Raw genomic sequence first — 10,327 nt, forward strand, 5'->3', positions numbered from 1 at the left:
AGCCTTTCTCATGAGAACATCTGCACTTCATGTGCTCCTTGTGATCAAAAGTGAGAGGTGGAAGAAAGTGTAATGAGCCTGGGCCATGAGCTCGTCAACAGGGATTGATCCAAGGCTCTTTCAGATTGAATTCAGCTGCTGATGAGTGTAGGGCTAAATTAGCAGTGGTGTAGATGGAAGGGGCAGTACAAGGATGGGGATACTAAGGTTGACAGGGCTGCTACATGCTCTATTCTGCAAGATATTCCCAATTAGACTTCAGAGGAGTTACAGCAATATCCAGCAATTAATGGGAGTTTTTTCAGTGGATTTCAGGTATGTGCTTTGTTCTGGTTTGGTTGTAGGAAAGGGTTTTTCATCTTAGAGCAGCAGATGAGATCTCCCCAGATCTGCAGCATGATGCAAATTCATTCTGATGCAAATTCATTCTAGATGCAAAGCTGTGGGTTTGCAGGAAGTTCTGGGCATGTACTTTTGGCCCTGATTATTTATGTCATGCTTAAAATTTGGAGTTTTCTCATGCAAAATTGAAACATTGTGCAAGTATGCCAATTTACACATCATTTTCTATGGGAAGTCGAATTGTTTCATTTCAGTGGTCTTGTTTCATTTCAGTGGTGTCCTAAATCTGTTGTTTCAAGACAGTAAATCTGCATTTTTTTTCTATGTTATTGTTATGCTTCATTTCTCTTGATCAATTTTATTATATCATCTTTCACACTGTCTCATACTTCAGGTTTCATATCACAATGTTTAGGATCATCTAAACAACATTTTTACTTCATCAGAATGATAAGTTTTGAAATTATTGAACTCGGATGATGTAGCTGTGTTGAAACAAGCCACTGTGCAATGTCCAATATAGAAAATGTCCAGAATTCCTGCTTCACTGTTTTTTTCATTATTATTATTCAGGCTTTTTTCCTGAACCACAATAAGGTTCCAATGGGAAGTGGCAACATATCCCAAACAATGGAAATCCCATTTTCAAACCAGTTGCAATCTTATCCCGTAGATTGTCTGGGATTTTGCAGGGAAGAAGTTCCCTTCCAGTATCCGTAAGGTTTGTGAATGAACCCCTGGGATCTCGCAACATATTCCCATTTCCCCAGATATCAACCTAGTCACACATGGGTGTATGATCATGCCATTTCCAAGGTGAAGCACTCTGCAGGTTTTGACAGCACTCTTTTTATTTTTCTTTTTGCTGTAGCAACTTAATTTTCCATAATTTCACCATCTGGCACTAAGAAACTGGGTAAACCATCCTTACACTTACAGAGCTCAGGGGGACTGTTGATCACAAGGCTGGGGTTTCAAAAGATCCACTTATGGATCTTCCCAAAATCAAGTCCTTTGGGCAGTGTCCAGCGCAGACAAGGAGCCCTGCTTCCTCGTGGACTGGACCTGCCTCTTCATTAGCACTGGGGCAATGCATATAACCAAAATCATGCTATCAAAGTCTTAGCCCTTCAGATTATGGGCAGACTTAAAAAATGTGAAGTCGTCAGAGCTTTTTAGATTTTTATATTAGCAACTTGCATGCAAATACATGCAAATAGATGTAAATAGACAGACACTTTCTGCGGCCCAGGTTATTAAAGGAGCTGCTGCTCATAAGAGGATTTTCATAATAAGGCTAAGGATCCCACAACATCTATTAAAACACAGTTACTGTAAATTACACTAAATACAGGGTTGTTATCCTTGACAGAGCTTTGCAAAGGGAAGGAGCAGGGAATGAAGCTGTTTCTCCCACATCATCTGTCTCTTCTCAATTTCTTGCAGTAGCTGGTAGGGCAACTCAGTGCAGAGGAGAAAACAGTTCCTGTGGCTGCAATATCCCCTGGGACAGGTCCAGCCTGAGGGGAGGAAACAAAAAAGCCACTGTCTGGTTTCCACAGAAACACTCGGAGGAGCTCATGTCCTGCTGGGAGGTCTGATGGCCTCTTGGGCAGGAGCCCCAGAAGAGTGGGCAGAGGGGGATGGCCTCAGCTGTGCCCAAGCAGCCATGACCCTTGCAGCATTATTGCAGCCTCACCTGCTCTTCCTGCAGCCCGTTCCCTCCTTCCTTTGGCCCTAAACAGGAACATCCACCACCAGCCCCAACACACGCTCCATCACCAACACCTTCTCTCTTCTTCCCACCTCCCTGTGTCCTGTGCCTTCCCATGCTCCTCCGGGTGTATGTTTGGAGGACTTGCCTCACGCTAACAAACTGGTCATACTTAGACAAGGAAGCAAATCCCTTGACAGACCTTAAAATAGCCCAGAAAACCTTCCCGTGCCTAGACCGTGACCACTTGTTGCTCTGCACTGGGACTGAAGAGACATACTAGCTCCTGTCCAGGTCCTCCCAGCGTCTACTGGAGTGAGCAAGTGGGGAACCAGGACTGTCTTCCACTTTTTGTGCGATAATCCACCCAGAATAGGATTACGTGGCCCTGGCAGGGCTCCAGGCTGACTTTCCCCACTGCTGCTCCTGGGAGCACTGGATTCCTGTCTACCCCGATCTGCATGCCTATGAACAGCCATGTCCATACCCCTCCACTCTCTAGCACGCACCCACTTGCAGCCCTTCATCCTGGGGGCTGAGCATGCCGCAGCTTGTGCCCACTGTTATGCAGAGCAAAGCCTGCAAAACAGCAACTTTAAAACAAAGCACAACTTATTAATCCCTGCAATGTGCAGAGGAAGCAGAGAGACCCCGCACATTTTTTCCCTTGGCCAAGTTTAACCCCTCCATCCTGAACTCAGACAGGTCCAGTTTGTTCCACCTCCCTGAGCCACGAGGAACAGCTTGTGTTCCACGCAACATATGCTTTTTCTCCCTTGAATAACGTCTTCCCGGTCTGTCAGATCTCTCTCTAATGTACTGTGGGCAGTTTCTGTCTCCCAGCCAGCCTCCTACCCCCTGTTGCCTTTTTTACTGGGGGCTACACGCTGCATGGGGGAGAAATATCCTTTGATGTGAGGAAGAGGTAGGACACGGTGGTCCAGGTGGAGCTGGCCCTAAATCCTCCCCTCCTCGACAGTCCAGCCGTTGTTCTCGGTGCTCCTTTGAAGCTGTGTACCGGAGGCTGTTTTATCTGCGTCTGCTTTATCTTTCTTGCTAATTCTTCAGGAAATGTTTTACAGCTTCCTCAGATTTAACTCTGACCAGTCTGGCAGGAACTGTTATGAAACCCAAGTAGGAAACCACGTCATTGGGGATAAAAATGGAAGCGTGTCCCCAGTTTGTCATGGCTGCAAATAGCTGGGAGCTCCCTGGGGCGTGCAGAGCACTCCAGGCATCTTTCAGAGATGGTGAAATTGGGGACTTTGCTACCCCAGGCTACTTCAGGGGTCAAGGGGAAGAAAGAGGGGGAGAACCCTCTCCAGCGGGTTATTCAGAGCACCTGCATTGACATCCTCCTCTGAACTGCTCTCAGGAGAAGGGTCTGAGCTGGCGTGGTGGGTGCCCACAGCTGGCTGAAGGCCTGTGCAGATGCTGTCATGCCCAGCAAGCTGCAATGAGAAGCTGCTATAAAGGGTCTTGTGCATGAGGTCATAGCTCGTGCGTCAACCAAGAGCTCCAAAACCCTCCATCTTCCCACAGCAATGTGAGGGGACCACATGTGCTACATCGTAACTGTCCCCTAGGGTAGCAGAGGTCTCGGGCTCAAACTTTTGAGAGGGAGGAAGAAAGGGAGGCTCTTTTCTAAACTGGCATCCCTATTATATTACCCATTTCCTAATGAAGAGCCCAAATTTGGGGATTCAGGTGAGGATAGAGACATGAGGTGACAGAAGAGATGAGTCTGTGAGGAGGAGGAGATAGGAAGGATAAGAGGAGACAGCAGGGCTTGAAGTGACATTTAGTTCATTACCTTTTATTACCAGGAGGCTTTGTAATGAGGAATGTGAAGTAGAGCACACCTGATCAGCTCGTTCCCCTCCAGACAGGAGCTGGAGCATGCCCCACGTGTGCCCCTCTGGCCAAGCCCTCATCCAGACCTGGAGGGGGCTGGCAGGGGTCCAACACTGCACCCCAGTTCTTACTGCTCAATTTGGGTGGCAGATGGGATCTTGCCTGGCCTTCATCTGTGCTCTGCCTTCCTCACACCTTTCCAAGACACATTGGATCCTGACGGGATGAAGACATTAGCCTGGGTCTCCCTGCTGCTCTCCACGGGAGGCACAGCAGAACCGTATGTTAAGATATCAAATTAGTGCTGCATGAGTGTTGGGGAGCTTGCACGTCTCTTACTGGGCGAGGTATCCGACAGCATGGCAAGATGTTACAGTGATACCAAACTGTCAGAGGAACTTATTGCAAAATTGTGCACGCACAGCCAGAGTGGCGGGAGCCATGCTAACCCATTTAGTTTGCGGTGGTGCTGGGGCTCCGAGAGAAGGAGCATCTTGCTGTTCCCAGGCATTTCCAGTGCTTCGGTCCTGAGAACCAGACCAGCACGTCATTAACGGGAACTGTTACCGGGCCGTTGTGCAGGGGGGGCCCTGGGACTCGGACTGCAGGCTCTGCCCTAAGGTCCATCCACAGTCACAGAGCAAAACTACACAGCATCTGCTTTTCTGTAGCAGATGTTTTCTCCTCCAAAATTATCCGATCAGTGATGCAAATATGGACTAATCCCTGCAATGCCCTACTGGAGCGCCGCAAGATGACTTTGAGAGACAGTGTGATCCAGTTGCCTTGGAGTCGGGAGTCCTGCCTGTGCCACAGAGCTGCGGTGGCACCAGGCTTGCTTGGCAGGTCCTGTCCGCTATCAGCATCAGCAGGCTGCTGGTACAGCCATGTGGCTTATGGTTTATTCATGCCCACGAGCTCCACTGGCAAGAAGGGTTCTTCTGTCCTTCAATGCAATGGTGCAGTGGATTAGAGAGTGACAGGGAGGTTTCCAGGACCCCACACGCTCAAGGAGCAAAGTCAGAAGAATTTGCATGCTGGCTTTGTGCTTGCAAGGGAAGTCATCTCCTCTAGAGCAAATTGACAGGCCATGTTCCAGCATGCCTGGCAATAAGGTGACCTCCCACCTCGGCTTGCTCCTCAGGCACAATAGGAAGAGCCACTTATCTTGCACCTTTCCCCTGTAGTTTAAAAAACAGCTGTTAGTGAAAGGGAGCTTTAACAGACTGTTGAAAGAGATCTATAAATTGAAGGAGCATCTGCTTAGGAAATTGTTGGATCACAATCAGGCCCAGAAGCAGCCTTACAGTCAGGAGGCTGGGTTTACTGGATGAACCAGAACCTGTGATTACAGGACAGCTGCCAAGGAGATTTATTTATCTGAACCCCTTCTGCACAGGGTCAAGAAGTAGAAGAGGTTTTTCTCCCTCCCATCAAAATACAATATTTTTTTTTATGGAGAAAATCGAGCATTGAAAAATGATCAGTTAAAACTTGGAAATATTTCCATATAGAAATGCCACTTCAGTGTCCTGGAGCACTGTCAGTATCTCAGCCACCCTCCTAGACTACTGAGACTACCCACCATAGTCCATCCTGGCATGTTCTTGAAGACTTAGAGTGGAGTTTGTGTCATTTAGCTTTAGCTATGTAAAGGTTAGGTGTTATAGGTGGTCATTTCAGACTCCCCCCAGAGCTGAAGGAAACAAAAGGGCAGCTCTGCAGGTTCATTCATCCTACATATGCCAGACATCTACCTGAGGATGGAAGAAATCATCCTTTGGAGATGCTTTCATCTGATGGCCAACATTTAGCTAGTTGACCGTGGTAAGGTAAATCCAGGTAGATTCAACCTGGGTAGATAAATCTGGCTGGGGAATTATACCCAGGGAGTGGAAGATCGGGATGGGATACCCACCTTCCCATTCTTATAGGGTGCTGCTATGGTAATCAGAAGCAAACACGTATGTTTTAATGGCTCTGTCTGGGTCAGCACTACAGATGGATCCCGCACCTTACATAACAGTCCCTTCAGCCATCTCATAGGCTACCTCTTCAACAGGAAAGAAGTAGTAGTAAATTTAAAAGTGTGTCAATTCATATATTTGTTGTATACAAGCAGTAGGTGAATGCGATATAGCTGATATTAGAAGTGGCTAAATTCTGTTTATAAATGTCTGCCCTTGAGTCTTCTGCTAGTAACTGAGTCATAAGCCTCCATACCTTTTTAAATGCTATAGGATTCAAAGACACACACTGGCTTAACATGATTACCCTGACTTCCATTCCTGTTCTTTAATCACTAGACGTCACTCCCAGGGGCTATTTGTAATTCGCAGTTGGAGTTTATGCACTTTCTTTGAACAAAGAAATTTGATTTTTTTTCTTTTAGTTTCCTCTTAAATCCTGACAGGTTTAAAAAAAAAACCAAAACCAAAAACCCCTAATGCTTTCATGAGAAGCTGAAATTTCTCATGGAAAAGGAGATACTTCTGGCAAGCTGAACAGAATAATTATATGAAAGCTGAAGGGAAAATAAATCTTTGACTTGTTTTTGTAATTATTGTTAATTCATTGTTGTTCTTATCATCATTGTCCGAGACGGCGCTCCATTGCAGCAGGCACTGCACAAATAAAGAACGTCAGCAAAAGTACAATCGCTTAATGCAGTGTGCTGCATTCAGCAGCAAAATTAGAAAAACCTTTATTTGTTTATTCAAGCACTTGAGCACATACCAAAATTTCTATTTCCAGTGAAAAATGTTCAAAACTAAAAAAATTTAAAAAAAATTGGAGAAGACATCAGAGAAAAAAAAAAAGCCTTTCCTGTTTCTCCAAACCTGCCAATTAAGTGTGCTCTTCTGAAGTTAACTATTTCTGAAAGCATTTACTGAAAAATTCCTAACTCAGAATTAAAACTGTGACACAAACCCAAATCACGAGGCTGGTTTTGCCAACCTGCTCACCTCCCTTCCCAAAGTACCAGTTCAGCTCTGGCAGAGTTTCAGGTGCAGCTGTGTGACATTTCCAAAAAGTTAAAATGTTGTTTTCAAAACAAGGCACACTTTTCAAACTGCATTCCTTGTTTATTCCAGCAGGTCAAGATTTGGATTTAATTCAGGTTTGATTACACTGCTGATTTAAGGTGTTGGGAGGAAATTTCAGCTTTATTCCACCCAGAAGCATCAAGTGAAGCATCTGGCCTACCTAAAGTACCTGTCCTAAGAGGAGATGAATTGCTCTCAGAGCTGCCTGATTCTCTCCGTTGCCTGTATGGGTAGCATAGCTCAACTTGGGTTTAGATAACCGAATTAGGACCAATAAATCTCACCTGTAGTGATGCTAACTCAACCCTCTGGCTGACTACACTCCTGCTCTACTCAACCCTGCTACCAGGTTGGTGGGTGCCCTTGGGCAAATTCATCACCTCTTCCTATCTCTTCCCTTCTGCTGCTCATCTGTCCTGTTCGATTCCTTGGGGATCTGCGGCTGGGGGCATGTGTTGGGTCCGTTCATACTGCAGCCATACTTATAGCAAAAAGCTAAAAAAAATAAAACAACCAACCCCAACGTGCTAGCCGAAACGTTTTCATCCTCACCACTCACTGGTGGTTATTGCTTAGGAGAGCAAGGATGTGGACCACAGTAGGACAGTGCCGGATAATCCATGCTCAACTTCAGCTTTACCTCCAGGATATCCATATGACTCCCAAGGGCACCCTAAAGTGTTGCTGTTGGTACCTACAGTGAAATATTTAAGCTGGCTTCTTTTCATATAGAGGATGTGGTATATTATACAGGCTGTTGCAGAGAAGAGATTCACATATATGAAGTATTACTCACAAGGTTGTTTGCATGTCATAGGGGAGGCTGGTGTCATTTTACTGGTAAAATGGGGCCCTCCAGAGCAGAGGACCACAGCCATTGAGCAAACTCTGCAGTTTCAAATCTAGTCCCGGAGTCTTGCTGGAGCATTGAGGTTAAGTTCTCTGCTCCAACAGGGAAAAATATTTTTAATTGCCATGTCAGATGAGGCTGCTTGGCCTTTGATGGCTTCTCTGAAAGATGGATTTTAGTGGCTCCAGCATTGAAAAACATATCTAAATACAAATGATACATTTCAGTTTGTAATTGTGCATTAATTAAGGTAGCCCAGCAATGCCCACATTTTGTCAGCTACTAGAAAATATAACAAGCCTCTCAGGTAATGAGTTTCACTCACATGTACAGCAGTTCTCTGAAATAATGAGCTTTGGAAACAATCTGTAGGTGCTGACTAGATATTGATGTTATGAACTCACTGACCCTGTTCCAGGCAGGTTGTGTTTTTCACACAGCATCTTCCCTACAGGTGCAAGCTTCCTCTCATCAGGGTAGTAATTCAAACACTGCAGTACACCAACACGAACGGAGACATCCTGCTTTGCTGTCGTGCCATACAGCCAAGACCAGAGCCTTCTCCCTGAGCTTTCAGCGTGGCGGGTGTTTTGCAGGATAAATTACAGCCTGGTTCTTAACCCCTCCCTCCCTGTGAGTTTTCACTGCCCAGATTAAACTCAATCATTGAGCAAAGCCAGAATTAAGAGGCCCCTGCTGTGTTGCAAGGTGGGATCATACTTCTGCACTTCTTTTGGTCACTTGGACAATGATGCTTCAGATAAAAGTGAATCCAGATCTCTGTGGCTTCTCTTCCCTCAAACTCAGCCAGCTTAGTGCATGCCTGTTATGGAGGGACTTTTGCTTTGTGTGTTAGTCCCTCAGTAACCTCAGCTCTTAAGACTACATTACGCTGAAGGCTCTTTTCTGCCCATTTTGCTTAACAGCATGCAGTCCAGGGGAAAGGCTGGAAAAGTCTCTTTTGCCCATTTCCCACCACATTTTAACAAAAGCAACTCTTAAGAGCCACCGTAAGAAACCTTTAGGAGGTGAAAACGTCCACTGGAATCACCAAGAGTGATTTGATATTTTCCCCCATGAGGAAATTCAAATCAAGATGCTTTAGAGTCAGACACATCACCTGCCTCACAGCTAAAATAAAGTCAGCTGAAGAGTTTAGTAACCTGTGGTATCTGTGCCTGATTTGCATTGATTTACTGCAAGTAGCTACTGGCAGGAACACAGACTTTGCTGCCATCTTTCCTGGAGTGAACTGATGCAGCTGTACATGTGCAAGAGAAAAAGAGCATTTAAGCTTTGGTTTGCTTGACCCTGGGAGGATGGATGACTCTTTGATCATTTGTGAGCCGGGTTTTGCCCAGAGTGTCCTCGCTTCTTCCATTAGACAGAGGAAGCATTTGAATGTGCTCGGTGTGGATCAATGAGCTGATAGCAAAGGAAAAGGTTGGAAAAGGAGAGCAAGGCCTTCTCAGGATGGCACTGAGCCTTGGCAAGCAAGAGAGGGAAATGAAAAATGTCACTCACAGCAGCCAGCAGCAGGGCTCGGACCCAGGAATTCCTGTAATGGGATTACACGAGGCAGGAGCAGATGGACCCTCCTGGAAAACAAAACCATGCAACCAACGCCGAGCCTGTGCATGCTCCCATGGAGAGGAGATGCAAGCGGAAGAGAGAGCAAAGGCTCTAATCTAATATATGGAGGCAGCTGGAACAAATTCAGGGCTCCTGACCCAGCACCGGGCAGTGAGCAAGCAATATTTTTAGAGGGCCTCTCTAACTTGTTCCCACTATGTGTGTGTACCAGAGATAAGAGGGAGTGAGACTGGGATCTGTTTATTTAACTATGTAAACAACTCAGCTGACAGCTAAAATTACAAGCTGCTAGTGAAAGCCTTGCCTTGCGTGTTGATCCACCATATACCCATCCCTATCTGCTTTCCTACTGTGCACATAACAAACTTTAAATAAAGCAAGTGCTAGAGTCCAACCATCCTTCGTTACAAAGGCCTACCTTCACTACAGAGACAGGACTTGATTACAAATACTCTCAAAAGATAACATATACTTTAATTATAATTTTCTTTTCCTTTCTTGCACCACTCTAATCCACAGAGGCAACCCTCAGCTTGGATAAGCTGCCTGTTGCTGTCTCTCTGTAGCACACTCTCTCTTTTGCTCTCTTAATAGGCAAAATAAACCTTTTCCAGCAACATTGCAGAGGATTATGTTAATATAAAGTCTTAGGGACTGTATTCCCAGCTGGTGTAAGCAGAAATAACTCTGCTGACTTTGGTAGAGCCAGCGTTGACCAGTTTAAGGCCCAGTTTGCAGGGGTTTCTGCCTGTGCAAAGCCAGTCTAACAGGACACCGACACCACCACCACTCCCTCACTATATCCAAGAACTGGTGCTACTGTGTCCACCTTACTTGGCACCAGGGTCAAAAATTATTGCAGGGAAATATCTGGGTTTTTAATCTAATTACAAAATTACAGCTGAAAAATGCAACATTTCTTTTGAT

The 10,327-nt window shown here is 45.6% G+C and overlaps 1 long non-coding RNA gene across 1 annotated transcript; it reads right to left on the reverse strand.

Annotated features, from left to right (window-relative positions):
- Nucleotides 1-1,221: 1,221 nt before the first annotated feature.
- LOC140662082 (uncharacterized) lies at nucleotides 1,222-9,470 on the reverse strand. The gene is made up of 3 exons (XR_012045976.1): nucleotides 9,332-9,470; nucleotides 3,870-5,091; nucleotides 1,222-1,862 (listed from the first exon to the last, which is right to left on the reverse strand). It is a non-coding gene; the product is annotated as an uncharacterized lncRNA (long non-coding RNA).
- Between the last annotated feature and the right edge of the window lie 857 nt (nucleotides 9,471-10,327).

The sequence above is a fragment of the Ciconia boyciana genome, chromosome 21, assembly GCF_034638445.1.
Source record: "Ciconia boyciana chromosome 21, ASM3463844v1, whole genome shotgun sequence".
Lineage (NCBI taxonomy): Eukaryota > Metazoa > Chordata > Aves > Ciconiiformes > Ciconiidae > Ciconia > Ciconia boyciana.